Source organism: Ochotona princeps, chromosome 3, assembly GCF_030435755.1.
Source record: "Ochotona princeps isolate mOchPri1 chromosome 3, mOchPri1.hap1, whole genome shotgun sequence".
In the NCBI taxonomy this organism is placed as follows: domain Eukaryota; kingdom Metazoa; phylum Chordata; class Mammalia; order Lagomorpha; family Ochotonidae; genus Ochotona; species Ochotona princeps.
In genome coordinates, this window is record NC_080834.1 from 78,292,551 (window position 1) to 78,309,643 (window position 17,093).

At 41.0% G+C, this 17,093-nt stretch overlaps 1 protein-coding gene across 1 annotated transcript in view; it reads right to left on the bottom strand.

The window, feature by feature from the left end:
• CCDC80 (coiled-coil domain containing 80) overlaps nt 1–754 on the bottom strand; it is a 37,388-nt gene extending 36,634 nt beyond the window's left edge. Inside the window, exon 1 of the mRNA XM_058661885.1 lies at nt 76–754. The gene's annotated coding sequence lies outside the window, so the exon portion shown is untranslated. The remainder of the gene's footprint in view (nt 1–75) is intronic.
• Nucleotides 755–17,093: the final 16,339 nt, after the last annotated feature.

A 17,093-nucleotide genomic window follows, 5' to 3' on the forward strand; every position in this document is an offset into this window, starting at 1 on the left:
AATTATGGCAACATTCACACGCATTCCTTCAAATCAGCAGCAAAGCAAGCACACCAAAGACACAAAGGGTTGCACACTTACATGCTGGCTCATAGAGGGGGAATGCAGAGTGTTTGCAAAGAAATCTGAAGTTTGGTTCCCGGGACAGTTTCCTGCAGGCGAGGCTTGTCCCAAGCCTCTCTGGGCTCTCGCTGGGGCGTGCTGCCCGCAGCCCCAGCTTTCCAGCACCACCGCCGATCGATCGCACAGCCTGTCCGGGGCTGACAGCTGAGCACAGTCCTGTTCCCTCCAGCTGTGGCTTTTACCTTCTGGACAAGTAGGATGAGCCGAATCGAGCCGTCCTGTTAAGTCTCTGAGCCTCCATGTGTCTGCAGTCTCTCGGTGGTCTTGTGAGCCTGTGCCTGCCGCTCCGTTGTGCCGACAGCACAGCCTGCCCAAGGTCCCTCTTTGGAGTCCCCGGAGCCTTCTTATCACCCTTTCCCCCACAGCCTGGCTTAGTCTCTTTGTTTCCGGATGTAAAAAGCGCCAGGATTAATATGTTTTCCAGGCTCAGGGAAAACACAGGAATGTGATGTTGAAAAGGACTTTTTTTTTTTAATTTGCCTCCTGCTTCTCTCCTTTTATTCCTTCCCAACTTATTTTCTCGTTTCCTGTTCTTTCGGCTACTTCTTTCTCTTGTCTGGATTTGGGCCCAGAAATGTCAGGACTCCCTCCGCTTTGCTCCACTCCAAATTCAAGCAACAGAAGCCACTGGAAATCAAGGAAACTCCACGAAGAATTTAACAGATCAGCAAAACCCCGCCTCCTTCCCATTTCAGCATGTATGGAATGGCTCGGTGGGGAGGGAGGAGGCCGGTCCTGGGGTGGGAGAAAGTTTTGAAACTCCGCACATCATCATAAATCACTTCAGAATGGATGACTGAGGACTTAACCCCTTCCATGCCACATAAGCAGGGTCCTACCCCTCACTGCCTGTTTTCACACTGCGCCCCAGAAGGGAAATTCTCAGATTTTTGCATCTCGCTGCTTGGTTGCCTTAGAGACGGATTCTCATTTGGGTCAGGGTCCTCAACTGCACACACAGACGATACTTGTGTTTATCCTCCTTGTACCTCTCTCTCCCTGCTTCATGCTTTCAGTTTGAAGCTGGAAAAGCTCATGGAAAACATGAGTGGGTTGTTTTTACTTCATGCTAACTGGGGAATCACATTACTGTGTGCTGGGTCCCACTTTCTTGGCGTGGAAGGAAGCTAGTCAAAGGTTAGGCACGCAGGCTACGGCTGATGTGGCCCTGAGATTGCGATCAAAGAACATGCATTGTGATGTCTGACTTCATTGCTCTGTCCGTGTTGGAGCAAGAGTAGCAGCCATGCAGGGCGTGAAGGGCGTGTGCGCGTGTGTGTATTTCAGTGTTTTTCTCTCCGGGGGGGTTGGTGCCTGGAGGCTTTAAGCAGTGCTTACAAAGGAGAGACAGACAGTGCTGTGCTGCCAGTTCCTGAACCTGCAGTGAGGCTTCAACTTTCAATGGGAAGTGAAGGGGCCTCAGGTACGGTAGCTATATCTCCCAGTCTGTCCAAGGTCAGTGTTAACTGTCATCCACAGCCCAGGAAACCTCATTAGGCCATGTAATGATTTATCTCAGAACTTACTGCTAGTGGCCACCCCATGATCAGCCTCCCCTGCTCACGTTTGCTTTGCCTTCATGTAAAGTCTGAGCATTGAAATGCGGGAGTCCTGTAGTGGAGTCGCCTGCACAGCCTCAGATGACGAGCAGCAAGGGACGCCTGTGCTGCAGCACGCCTGGCCACACAGCAACGAGGGCGAACTTCAAGCAGACATTCTGTGGACCACAGCCATAGATTTCAGCTTTCACAGAACTCACATGTTAGCTGGCCAAGAGCTTCTTGCTAAGTTGGGCAGTCCTGGATATAATTTCCTGTTTACTTACTAGTGCACACTCCTTTTTTGACATTATTCTTTCTTTCATCTTCTTTCTATTGATAAAAACTATCATTTATTGAGCATTTTTACGTGATGTTCTGAGCCTGGCACTTTCATATATATATATGAATATATACCCTCATAGAGTTCTTAGGAAGGAAGAATCATTGGGTAGGGGATTCCCATGTTGTAAGTGAAAAAACTTGGCCTTAGTGAGTTTAAATAAATGACCTATTATCACACTAAGTGGGGAGGGTGATAGCTCACAGAATTAAAGCCTGGTTTGGAACTATCTACAATCCAGGAAGTTATCCTACCCTGCTCTTAAACTTTCTACCCACTGCTTTATTTCTCTTCCTCCTATTCCCTTTTGCATTTCTCATGTTCATAGCACAGTTTCTCTCATTTGCTCAATCAGAGCACTTATACTTTTAGAGTCCTACTTTCTGGAATAATTGTGTAGTTGTGCTTTACTCAATATGTCCTTGGGTCTTTTCTTTTTTTCTCCAATGTCTCATGGCTTTCACTAGCATCCCAACGATGTGGACAGTACTTGCCTCCTGGCACTGGGAAAGTAGAAATACAGCCACTTGGGCCATCTGCAGTTGACCTCAGAAAGTTGAGCTGTGTATTTTCCCGGAATCCCTGTGTTTCTTCCTTTCTGTAAGCACCGGTCGCTAGATGGCGCTCTAAGCACACGCATGGGAGAGAATCCACTGCTCTGCTTAGCCCACTCCACACCTCCACCAACCGCTGCGCGCACACATGGAATACAGAGGAGGGCCAGGTGGCGTCTTCTGGTGCTTATTCAGGATTTTCCATCTCAAAGCCTAAGATCTTACTTGGGACTCAGAAAAGCCTCCCTGATGGCCCGGGAACTACATGCCTTGTAAGAACCTTTAGGGGACAGGTTCGCTTCCACTCTTCCCTGGAGAAACCTGTGATGAATTAGGACTTCCAGTGATTGTCAGTTTCTAAGAAACCTGTGTTAAAATGTCCCCAGTCAGCCCTTTCCATAGATCATAAACCTACGAAACAATTAACCGGTTTGTGTGGGACAGGTGAGTGGGAGGAGGTGCAAGGGAGTCTGACAGGGAGGGATCGGTGCTGAGTCAGAAAAAGGCAAACAGAATAAAACTGAGAACTAAAATTTAGAAATGCAAATTTGGGGATTCACTCACAGGAAATTACCTGACTTTGATGGTGCGGCAGTTTTGGGCAAGAAACGGAAAAGAATTTTCCAACCCAATTTGCTGTAGGGAAACTAGAGTAGGAGTAGGTACGGTTGTTGTGGTGAGCCTGAGGAGGCAGGGACATTTCGCTGGACCATCCACACACCCTCAGGAACCTGGGAGCAAGATGAAAAGAACCAACACACTTCCCACACACCCGGGAGACAACAGCGCTTTTGTCCTATGCAGTGGATTCTCTTGCATGAAGGATCACACTCAGCTGATATTATCGAATTGAATGAAAATCATTGTATTAATGCCTCGAAGAATGATTTACAGGAACAAAATAATATATTGGGCTCTTTGCTGTGGTCTTCGAGGGAAACCTTCCATCCCACCCTGAGATAACCGGCACTCTCCTCACATCCTCCCACCAGGAACTGGGCACAGCCATGTTGCCACATCTTTGTAGCTCGGGGACACAGTTTTCACATGGAGGGTATGGTCATGTGCTTTTGCTTTCCGTTTGTAGATGGTAAGCAAATATGTAGTCTCGAGCCACATTCACATCCTTCAGCATGCAGAAGGGCTCTTCCTCTTTCTCAATATTCAGAGTATAGGAAGAACTAAAGAAATAATACAAGGCAGAGGGGAAGGCCCTTTCTGACTGTAAACTCAGGACCCACCGCCGCCTAGGCAGCTTCTGAGAAAGGGTAGGACCCACCAAGAAATAGTTCATCTTAGGGCCGCATGCAGTGGCTGAGTTGATTAATCTTCACCTTGGAAACTCCAGGATCCCATGTGGGCACTGGTTCACGTATTAGCTGCTCCACTTCCCAACCAGCTCCTTGTTTGTGGCGTGAAAAGCAGTGGAGGATGTTGGGCCCCTGGACCTGAGTGCAAGACCCAGAAAAAGCACCTGGCTCCTGGCTTCAGACAGGCTGCAATCTGGCCGTTGCAGCCGTTGGGGAGTGAACCAGCAGAAGAGCTTTCTTTCTGGCTCTCCTTTCTATAAATCTGCCTTTCCAATAAAAATAGTCTTTAAAAAAATAAAATATTTCATCTTAGCTTTGAAATGTCAACAGGTGAATAAAAAATTGAAGGAAATGTGTAATTAGAAAAAATAATAAAACTTACCTGACAGGTTAATAACCAAAACGCTTGGGAAGAACAATGGTTTGCATTCTTTTTAAGATTCATTTATTTTTATTTTGTTTTTTGGGGGGAACCTAAAATACCATCTTCTCCAGGTAGTTCAGGTTAAATCTTAAGGTCAGGGATTTGAAGTTTGTTTTTCTCAGACATGAGAGGTGTAAACGTGTGGGTTACATGAATTTGTTGCTCGCAATATTACTGTTAGGATTGGGGAAGGAATATAATTGAAGTCTTAACTACTGACTACTCCTTACAGAAGCTTTGATTCCTTAGGTAAAGCCAAGATGGTGGAAATGACCTAGTTTCTTTCTGTCTTTGCTAAGGGTCTTCCTTTAATGGGTGTCTAGAAGCTCACAGCCCCCTGGAGGACGTCACAGACTGCCTCCGAGGGACCTTGCCTTGTCTCTCCCTGATGGCCTGGCTGGCTGGACTGACCCTGCCCTCCACGCGCTGGCCACAGGACTCAAAACGCCACTTTCACCAGTACCTGTGAGCCAGCAGAGGCTTGTTTCTTTGTTCCACAGCTATCTGCTCAATCCAGACACTGTTTTAGTCACGACTTTCAAGGACAAAACTCAAAATGATTTATTATGAAATATCACTTTAACTCATAATTAGTTACAATTACTATTAGGCAAAAAAAGGTTGTTTTTTTTTTAAGGAAATGGAAATGGTAACTAACCTACTTGATCTTCAAACAGTGACTACATTATCTAATTAATTAATTAATTACGTCTCAGTACAAAATTTTGTACAATCAAGACAAGGTTTTTGAAAGCATCCGAAATGGCCGTAAAAATAGAGGAGTTCAGAGCACTTAAAATAGAGTTGGGAAGTAATTGTTAAACTAGAGTTTTAGCCATGTCTGTAAACTGAACCAAGCCACTCACATCTCCAGAGGGATTTTTAGACTTGGGCCAAACTGCAACTTACTACCTTTTGTAGGCCTTTTGCAAACCTCTCAATTTTCCTTATACCACTCAGAGAGCAGCAATACCTTATTGCTTTCTTGCAAGACCATTTCACCTTTGTTAGTATCAACCACTGGTCGCATTACCCACTCTGTGGCCTCTTGTAAGATCTTGAACCATGTTTTCAAGGCAGCTTGAATCTGTTTTATTCAGATGGCCATCCTAGTTAACCCTAAATAAAGGCAATTTTTTTTCCTCTTCACTAGGTCATTACTATGGATGCAGCAGCAAACTTCCCTGACCTCAAGAAACTTACATTAATCTGGTGGCAAACAGACAATACGAAACAATGATGTGTTCTTATATGAGGTGTTTCCTTCCTTGGTTTGTTACCTGTGATCAACCAAGGCTTGAAAATATTAAAGGGAAAATTAAAGGGAAAAAAACAAGTTTTAAATTATGTGCCTTTTTAAGTAGCTATAATGTTGTAGCTCATACTATCTTGTCCTGGCCTGCCCAGAGGTGACTCATTCCCTTATATCCACATTGTACAACTTACCTGACCAATATTCACCTAGTAGTCATTTCAGTTATCAGATTAATGATGGTGTTGTCTATAAGCTTGTACTCAAGGAGCCCCTATTTTACTTAATAATGACCCCAAAGCCCAGGATTAATGATGGTGGCAATTCAGCTATACCAAAGAGAAGCTGTAAATGGTACCTTTAAGAGAGAAGATGAAAAGTCTATACTTAGGATAGAAAGTAAAATAAATTGTATTCTGGAATTGGTAGGATCTATAGTAAGACTGACTCTTCAGTCCATGGAATTCTGAAAAAGGGAAAAGGAATCCATGTTAGTTTTGCTGCCAAACTTCAAATTATAGAAATTATGACCAGTGTGTAATAAGTACTTAGTTAAGATGGGAAAGGTATTAAATTTATATATGCTTGCATACGAAGAAATCATAATACATGTATGGGTGTGTATATGTATAGGATTTCATGCAATCCTAGTTTAAGTCACCTGCTCTTGAAGGGGTCATGTAACTTATTTTCCGTGGATGAAAAAGTGGTACCACATACCTGTACCGAAACATGGTGCTTGAATGCATGTGTTTGTTTCTTAAGGGAATGACAGCATTCTAGATAGTGAGCAAAGTAGAGTTCATGCAAAAATGGAAAGCAAGGCACCAAAAGTCCAGGGGGAAGGAGGGATGCTCTAAGTGGAAGGAACAACAAATGCACAGGCGCTAAGCTGGGGACCATTTCGCAAGTGTGTCCCAGAAGTACAACGATGAAAACTTCCTAACAAACTGTAACAAAACTGTAATAAAATCTGGTATGAATTCAAAGGATTGCCATGGATGCTACATGGGAAAGAGGTCAGTGGTACGCTTGGCAGCAAGGGTAGAGTGTGGAGGCAGGATAAGGGCAGAAAGTCATCCTATCCAGGTTGTTTTTTCTTTTGCAGAGAATAGACAGTAGCCATTTGGCGTAGAGAGAACCAAATGTTTGGTTTGAAATTCCTGTTAGAGATTCTGGTCAGATGTTAAATAGGCAGGTGGAATCTGGAGTTCAAGGAAGATTAGGACTTGAATTATTTGGAAATCTATCTGAAAGTGTAAGGCTTGAAGGACTAACTTAGGGAATGAGTATAAGTGAAGATAAAAGAAAATAAGGTAGCTTGATGCACAACACTTAGAGAATAAGAAATGGGATACAATAGACAGAGGAGGAGCAGCTAATATTATGGGAATAAAGGCAGTAGAATAGGGTTGTTTTGGTAGCCCATGGTTTATATCACATTAAGTCCTGGCTCTTTTTCTTCAGGTCTTTACTACTCAGCTCCACATTTAGCTCACTATCCAATATCCAGGCCCTGGATCAGCAATTTCTCAGGCTTTTCCCAGAAGCTCCAGCCCAAATTCCTCTCCTTCGTCTGAGAAGAGATTGTGCAGAGCATCAATCAGCCGGTCCTGTCCTCACGCCTGGGTTATTGTTCTCCCAAGCCAGGCTTTACTCTCTGAGAGCATGGAGTACCTGAGCTTGCTCTGCACCCTTTTTATCACTCTAGGTATAAGTCTATGGCAGGTAGTTAAAGAAAAAGATGGCAAATCACAGAAGGCAACATAATTCATAACATAATTATGAATTCTCCCTTTGAAGAAGGAAACAACAGAAGAAAAGAAATCTGTCACAAAATTGAATCAGAGTTTCTCTTTAGCTGTATAAATTAAAGAATCAAAATTAAGACTTACATGTGCATTGAGTTATGGACTTATTAAATATGATAAAAATATTTTATGAGAGTAACACTAATCTTCGTTTTAATTCAGTCATTCAAAACTGTTGATGGAGCATCTTAACATGTTGAGCATTGATCCAAGATTGGGAGCAGTCGCAGACAAAATGAATTGAGTCTGTGCACTGGTGGAACTCACATTCTGCTAGCAAGGCAGGCAAAGAAGAAACACAATTACAGTTCAGGGAAAGGAAAAATAGCAAGTAAAGGACCAAGGGTAGAATTAAGATGAGGTGAGCAGACATTATCAAAGATAAATTTACACATTGTATGTAAGAGATTCTTGGACAAATCTATTTTTCAGTTCTTCAATCTTTGATGTTAGAGTTGAGCTCCAGCCATAGTGTGAAATCTCTCAAGACCAATTTTATTGGATGAGATAAATGATCCAATTGGTTAGCTGTGATTGGGGTCAAAAAAATACAGGATGATGAAGTGATTAGTTTCCTGTAGCACCTAAACTAGCTTTGGAGAAAGCATGGACAAACAATTTAAAAAATGCTTTAAGTACCTGTAATGAATAAGTGTTTTAATAGATGAAACTATGTGTTTCAATAAAGGAATGTTTTGAACATTACTAGCTACAGCTCCCCCAAATAGCCACTTCAAAGTCAGGGTTATTAATTTGAACCCTGTATGATGTCTTCTTTTTAAATAGTCACATTAGTATGTAAGCATATTTCATAAAGACCCTTTTAAAAGGTATGTTAGGTTATAACTTAAGTGCTTTTAATCAAAGTCTACTGCAAAATTTCAGAGTGAAGACTAGCAGCAATTCCATTAACCAAGAGATTTAGCAACTTGATTATATATATAAAAAAAAAGTTTGTCAGAGACGAAATTTGGAATAAAATGGAAAGAATTTATTTCTACTGTATTGGACCTCAATTAACCTGACTGTATATATAACTTTTTGTTTTTAAAGAGCAGAAAAAAGATTATTTAGTTTCATTCTTTAAAACAAAATAGCATTTTAAATTTAAAAGATTGTGGATTTAATTTTATTTTTAATTTAACTGGTGTCTCAAGATAAATAGCCTCTAAAATTATACACGTGCACCTATTCAAGTGAACTAACATGTCTGAGCTGAGAAGACTTCTGCTTAACGAAAGAATGTATATGGGAATAGAACATAAAACAAGGCTTTAAGTCCAGAATTTACTTTTTAAAGTCTTTTGAAAGACTTTTATATGTACAAGTGCTTAATATCCCTGTGGTATATTGACAAGGCAAAGCACTTGGGGAGTTATTTGAAAATATTCTACAGCTATCTGGAGCTTGACAACTGGACTGATGCTTTAAAGAACCAAGTGCTCTCCTGTGCTTTCAACTGTAGTAGAATCCGTTGCATGTCCATCCACTTGTTCAAATCCAACTGACTACATTTAAAATATTAATGATTTTTCTCCTTTCTTCCTCCTGTCCTTCCTCCATATCCTTTCAGACGTGCTTTCCTATGTCCGAATACTGTAGAACACTTCCGATGACTCAAACGAAAATGTTCTAAATACCAGAGCTGTTCGGACAAGGAGCTGCCTTTGAAGGCAGTGGACTGACTCCCTGGTAGAGAACATATTAAAGTAGGGGTTCATTTAACAAAGAATTTCAGCACCAGTGAGTTGTTAACGTAGGTGAATGTTTAGCCTTGACTATTCTAGAAGCCTGTGCTTCTAGAATGTATGAATTGATGCAACAATTGCTATGGCCTCCTTTTTTTGAAAAAAAAAAAAAAGAATTATATGAAGTAACAGTTGGTGTTATCTAAAAATATATGATAAAGAAAGCAAGTGTCATCATAAAACAAATATTTACTAACAAATTTCACACTTACAAAATCAATTTTTAAATATCTGCCCATAAATCTGCTAGCACTTTTTTTTAAAGGAATGATCAACAGCTACAAAAAAAATCACATGCAAACTATTACTAAATGTATCTGGAAGGAGAGAAAAGCAAGAACGAAAAGATGATTTGATATTAATAGATGAATTCTTTCAGAAAGCTGAAGTGATCCACATTGGGATTGTGCTGTAAAAATTCAACTACAAAACAGTGGATCGTGGCTCATGTTCTCATGCTGTTTTATTGGGTAACTTTACTGTCTCTCGAATCAACAGCTGAGACACCCTTTCATCATCCTAAGAATTTAGCACATATTTGCAATACAATTCAATTTGCTGACCATAAAATAAACCTTTCATATTTCTTTTTCAGATTTCATGATAGGTTTTCAAACTTCATTTTCTATGACATTCAAGTCTTGTGATAAGTTAATTTGATTTTATAGATATTTATTTTCAACTTCTTGACAAAGCAGAGAAAAGAATGAGAGACATTTTCCATCTACTGGTTCATTCCTCACATGTTTGCAACAGCTAGGGCTGATCAAGAAGGAATCCAGGATCCTTGGACTCCATCTGGGCCTTCCACATGGGTGTCAGGAGTCTTAAGTTCTCAACCATTGCTGCTTCCTAGAGTGCATTGTCAGGAAGCTGGATCTACAACAGAATAGCCTGGACTCAAACTGACCTTGAATACAGCGTGTAGATGTCACAAGCCACAGATTTACACATTGTACATCAACAGCTCATTTTAGTCCTCTAAGGACTAAGATCATACATTGCATTAATTATGTTATTACATGAACTTCTTTCTAATTATTATATTATTGCATGTGATTGAAAGTATCTCCAGGAATTTTGATCATTAATGCAGCAACAGATGACCAGAAACCATATCTGGGGAAGATTTGACAACCATGACTTCGGTATTCACTCCTACACTAGATCTGCCCCAGCTCTGCCTATGATCTTTGCTGTATGACTCTTGACCTGTTCTCCTGACCGACTTTTAGAATTTTAGGATCTAGCACGTTGATCTCCAGACCAATTTGTATCAAATGCTCCTTTCACAGTGCTCAGGGTTCCTAAAGTAAATTTCAACCTACCCCATCCTCAGCTTAACAGTGTGTGATTTATCAAGAGAAAGGACCCAGGACACACAGCCTCCAGTTAACTAAGAGCCAGTATAGATCCCTGTTAGTCACAGAGAGAGCTAGGTGGTCATTAAACCTGGGGACTTAAGGTGCTGGTTTAGGTTAAACTACAAGAACTTTAAAGGAAAGAGCCACAGTACAGACCAGAGCTCAAAGACTAGACCCAGACATCAAACAACCTTTGAAGACCAAGGCCCCTTCCTTGCCCTTCATGGAATTCACAGCTCTGATTTTAGTCATAAACACACTGACCATGGGGCCAAGGCAGCCTGGTGAAGAGACCCTATAGGACCATTGCCCTACATGGGAGTTCTTTGGGAATTTGCTCTCACTCGGAGAAAGGACTTAACCTCTGGCTGTCTCTATTTATTAAGAAATTCATTCGTCCCCAGTGGTCCAAACCTAGACGCTGATTGCTTGTTTGGGTGAATAACATTTTAGAGCCTGTACATTGAATTCTTTAAAAGCCTATCTGGGTGGCTTAGTGTGATTTTCCTCCACGTTGGTAAATTCATGCCAGCTGTTTTTATTTAAGACGATGACTTTTGTATGAGGTAATAGGACAAAGTCTTCAGCTACCCATCTTGGCTCCTACTTCATTAGTTCTCCTTGCCTTGGGATTAAGCACTTCATTCCCATGTTTGCCACTGGTTCTAACAAATGCAGCACCAGCCCAGGGAGTTGGTCTATGGGACATACCAAGACAGTGTCTCATGCTCTCTGGAGTGCATCGTGGAAATGTGATGAAGATCAGAAATATGTAGATTCTTCTATCTGTTTTTGTCATTCAGACACCCTGTGAGGGCTGGCAAAAAAAAAAAAACCTGTTTTTATTCCCCAAATATCCCCTGGCATGTATTTGTGTAGTAAAATTATGTTTGAGGCTTACAGTTGGGATTGTGAAAATGAACATCTGTTATTGTCTTCCAGTTGAGAAGCTCTGGACACAGCTGGGCAGGGCCGCTTGGCTCTTTCTGCCAATGCTGTGGAGTTGCAAATGAAGCCTGTCACCTATCAGCTGCCTGTTGATTGGCTGAGCAGTTGCCGCTCAACTCCCACAGCTGTTTTGGCTTTGAGAGGCTCAAATGTCAGGAGAGGGTCAGGGTCAGTTTGTTTTTTGCATGCAGCCCCTGCGAGATCCAGAAGCACAGAGATTTCATAAATTTGGGCTGATGGCCCCTGTCTGGATGTGCAAGGCCTGGTCCTGCGTGGGTGTGAGGCAAGCAGAAGGTCCGGTACACAGCTCTTAGGATGGTGAGTCAGAGGATCTTAGCTCCAAAGCTGCTGTTTTTATGTTCTGGTGTCTTTTCTCCTAATATCTCTGAGATGAGATTGTAATGTGATCTATGCTAAGGCCAATGTAGCTACCAAAGAGTGCTTTGCTTTCACCAAGGAAATAGGGTCTTTGGCCCCAGTTTTTATGTTCTATATTATTAAAAGGAGGCAATATATTTTCTGGATATCTCAGCACCTCCAAATATGAGAATAGTTCAAGTTCCTTAGACCACTCCAATAGTGACAGCTTCTGAACGCTGGATTTCAAGAGGGTCAAAATATAACACTAAAATCTGTCTAAGCTGATCAGCAAAATTTTATCAAGTCACAATGATCCAAACCCACATGCACGTGTAGGTTACCCTCCCTGACTCACAGTTCCAGCTGTATTATTTTCCTGCTCAATTTCCTTTAATGGCTCACAGCTGTCAGATAAAATTCACACACATGGTCATCTATGGTTTGATTCCAAATCTCTTCTCCAAACTCTCATTGGCAACCAAGACCATCCAAGGGATTCTCACAGTAACCAAAATGCACCACATATTGTCCATTGTCGTCCCTAGTTTTAACACTTTGGGGGCTTGGCCTGTTGTGTTCCCTGATCCCCTCAATCCCAAATGCCTCCTGATACTCTAGCCTCATGCAGCTGCAGCTGCTCCAGGCAGTCCTTCCATTGGAGTGAACCTGTTTTCTCTAAACAGCAGTTCCCATCCCTAATTCAAAACATCCCTAATTTAATTTCACTCCTGAAATTTCTGCTCACAATGCTCGGATGTCCTACCTTCTCTACGAGGGGCAGAGAGAATCTATGTCTATTTATTTTTCATATTTTCTCTAGGGTTTTGCAATTTGCACAAAATAATTTTTGTTTTAAATGTCACAAGATGGTTTGTAGAAGGCTTTAGTGTTTGCAAATCTGATTCACATTATTTAATTCACATAGAGACAGAAAAACAGTATTAGAAGTAAGAGCAAGGGAATTTTCAGTCAGAATTCACTTTTACTTATTCATTAAATGATTATCTGTATCATCATTAATGTCTGCCTCTTCTGTCATATTGTCAATTTCTGTGCAAGTGGGAATCATTCTGGTTTTTTTTTTTTTTTTTGCTCTTGTATTTCTAAAGCCTAGCATAGTGCCAGACATTGTATAAAAACTCAGAAAACATTAGTTGGGTGAATGGGCAAATACTATGAGCTAAGCAGTGCACTGTGTGCACCGCAGTAATTTTAAGATCACAGCAGGTGCTATCTTCATTACATAGTCATGGAAATGAAGTCTCCAGGGTACACAGCACTATGTGTGCAGCTGGAATTGAAACTCAGGTCTTATGATTATGGATAACATAAGTTTTTCCATTACACCATCAGCCTTCCAAAAGGTGCCTTTATGAATTTTTTTCTTAATTGCTTTATAATTCTATAAAAGGAAGAAAATTTTCAAGCATGACCTTAGCTCGAATTTAAAGTGTGTCTCTGTTCATTGCATACACCAGAATTACAAACCAGCGGGTAGGGTGTTACTCCCCACAGTCCAGCCCAATGGTATCATTGTGGGAGGAGCCCTGAGGATGTGCTCTGGGAAAGGAAGGGGTGATGTTTCAAGGATTTCCCTGCCTCTATGATAGTTTTCTGTTTTTCCTTAAAAGAAAACTATTTTAATTTAAGAGTAAATAGTTAAATTTGCATCTCCAATTGGCTTATTGCTAAGTGAGCCAGAGGAAAACTTGCAGTTCCACTTGAATGATTCACTTTGAAGAGAGGAGACAAATGTGAGCCACTCGATTTCATCATTCCAGGAGTTTAGGTGAAGAGTTGATGAGGTAGACGCTACTACCATCTCTGATTTTAAAGTGAAAAACATAGATGTTCTTCTTTCTCCATATTATGATCATTGTCATGAATCCCTCCCTCTGTTCACCTGTTTATCTTCTAGAGAAAATGATAAGTATGTACAGAATATCATGTTTGAAGCAAATGTGACCAAACTGGTGCAACAATTATGGAAGATACATGGAGATTCCCCAGAAATCTGGAAATAGATCTACTCATTTATTCCATTCCTGGAAATTTACTCTAAGGAAATGAAACCAATATACAATTCATTGTCTATGTCTTCTCTAAGTCCCAGAGGCTAATCGCCTCAGGCCCCCAGGAACCCCTATCTTTATATTAGATCTGCTTTAGATGCCACTGGTGGTCTCTGGCGGCACAGGTAGCTGGTGCTTCTATGACTGGCTGGTTTCGGACACTTCAGGTCTCGGATCTCAGGCACCAGAGGCCGCCGGTGTGTGTCCTGAACTCAGTGCACACAACTGCAGTTGGGATCACCACCTTCTGCAGACGCTTGTGTAAAAAAGAGACACACACCCAGGTGCAAATGAAAGATATGCCTGCCTGCTCCAGGGAACCAAGAGAGACCTCAAATAGATCCCCCAAAGGGAGAAAGTGCAACAAATTCTCAGGGCAACCAGGACTATATATGTTGGCATTACAGGATGACCAAATTGATTCTTCCCTATATCCAGATCCAGTCCTACTAGCCCACATCAAGAACTAGCCCAACAGGCTGCAACAGCTCACTGCTGCAAGATTTGTACTGGTTCCCTGCTCATGATCTGGGAAAGCAGCAGAGCTGTTTCAAGTACGTGGACCTAGACTACTCACGAGGGAGACCCGGATGAAGCTCCCGGTTCCTGACTTCAGCTTGGCCCATCCTTGGCCATTGCAGCCATCTGCAGAGTGAATTAGTGAATGGAAGATCTCTGTTTTACTCTGTACCTCTGACTTTGAGATGATTTTTCTTAAAAGAATAAACAGCCTTTGTGTTTTTCAGTCTTTTTTTGATACTGTTTTTTATAATGTGGTTGATAGGCAATCACTCGGTTTGACATTGTGTTTGATTAACACAAGCATACAAAAGTGAGAGTTTGAAATTCAATGACCAATTATAATAATAATAATTCCTATTTTTATTACTGAGTTTACTCTCCTTTTGTTATACAAGCAATATATCTCTTTAATTTCTCCAACTCAACTTACATTTGCTAACCCAAGTTGGAGCTACTTTCTGAGAAAGGTATGTTTCCACATGACTTCTAAGTGGGAACACCATTCATGCCAACCAGCTCAGTTCATCTTTACTTCTCACCATGTAAGTGCATCTACCACATTTACCATATCTACTGCTCATGTAGTCACAACAGGTTTTTCTTTATGTAGCCCTCATTTACTAAACAGAGAAAGAGCAGATGCTGCTAGTCCTTCTCAAAATGTATTGGATTAAAACAGAAGATCTCCAGGCCAAAGCTTTGTGTTTTCATATCATTACTGTGAGCCTTCTTTGGTATTACAGCATGTTTCTCTCATTATGATATGGATTTAAAGAAAGCTTATAAAACCATGGCAGATTAGCAGCATCCAATTATCCTTGGATCAATGCAAGACTTTCAAAATATGACCTCAAACTGATATCACACAGAGGCATCTGCAGACATTTTTATTCCTGCAGCTACTCCTGTGGTGCAAAATATTTATGTGAACACAAATTTTTCCAAAAAAGTACTGTTGAAAGGGTATTATCTCATGTCTCCTTTTTACTACCTTTATGGTCTTGCTTCAAATTTGTTGCCAGGAACTTTCACAGCAAGGAAAGCCCTTGAAAGAGACATCCACAAATGAAGTGCAGAACACTTACACGTCAACTCTAAAACAATTTCCAAGTGAAGTTTCTAAACAGAACTTTCTAAATGATTGCATCAATTTAAAAAGAAACAGATGTACCTTCTCTGAAGTCAGAGATGCAATCTTTCCTTTGAAGGGTCACTGAAGTTACACATGTACTCTATTGTTTGAGCAGGTTCTACAGAGTTCTCAGGCCCAGAGGCATCGAAGTCCTTCAAGGACCAAACACCAAGAGAAGGGATCTTTGCCAAAGCCTGTAAATCCTTACTCATCAGTCCTGCTAACTCCACCTGCTTGTAATGAGAACAAATTCTTTTTTTCTTTTAAATCATAGTCTTTAGTCCTGATCCTTCAGAAATAATAGCTATCATGAACGTTAGCTGTCATTTCTTAATCGTCAGGTGTAACACACGTGCCACTTCAATTACAGATTTGGATCTTAGTTAAGGCCTGGTGTGCCTCCTCTCCTTACTGTGTTATTTGTAAACTCCTCCAGCTTTTCCTCTCCCATTGGAAGATAGTGGTTCTTTACTTTCTGTTCTAAAATTGACCCATAAAGTTATACTTCAGGATGATATACTCAAGCGGATGTCTATTATAATGAACGGATAATAACTTGCAGGAAAATTGATTACTATCATAAGATGTCCTGTATTCCCTATAACTACTGCTATTCTCCTTCATTTTCTGTATTTCTTCAGATTTCCATTTTTATTCTATTTTTCTTCTCCTGACCTGGAGCATGTACAGCAGAGAGACTGAAGAATAGATCTTTTTTTTAAGATTTATTTTATTTTATTAGAAAGGCAGATGTACAGAGAGGAGGAGAGACAGAGAGGAAGATCTTCCCTCCGATGATTCACTCTCCAACTGAGCCGCAACGGGCCGATGCGCGCCGATCCAAAGCCGGGAACCAAGAACCTCTTCCGGGTCTCCCACGCGGGTGCAGGGTCCCAATGCATTGGGCCCTATTCCTCTACTGCTTTCCCAGGCCACAAGCAGGGAGCTGGATGGGAAGTGGAGCTGCCGGGATTAGAACTGGCGCCCATATGGGATCCCGGGGCATTCAAGGCGAGGACCTAAACCATTACGCTAACACACTGGGCCCGAAGAATAGGTTTTAAAAGAGAAGTACAAGAACAATATCAAAGGAACAGTACTTCAACAGATGCCTTCATTTGATGAGGAACAAACCAGAAAGTTCACTGAAATCGGTGCAAATGTAAAAAAAAATGTACATGCTAATATATAAATGAGTCTTAATTCCTCTATTTCAATAACCAAAATTGAGTTTTAGAAAACATCTTGCAACAATCATGCCCAGACTATGGCATGCTTTGTTTGATGAATGAGCAATGTCAGAAGTGTTGGGTAAAAGAAGGAAATACCTGAATACAGTCCAAATATGCTTAGACATTTCTAGAATCTCTCCAGCTCTTCCTGTCATAAAGACATTTTTGTGAAAATTGCAGTAGGATATGTGGCCTCTATTATCATGAATTTTAGAAGCTTTAAAAATTATCGGTTTTTACGTAATGCTCAAAACAAACACAGTAACTTAGGAAATTAGCATAATAAAGGAGTGATTTTAATATACAGTTAATAAGTGACAGCAAGCACTATAAATAGCTCATAAAATCCTTGCAGGAGAA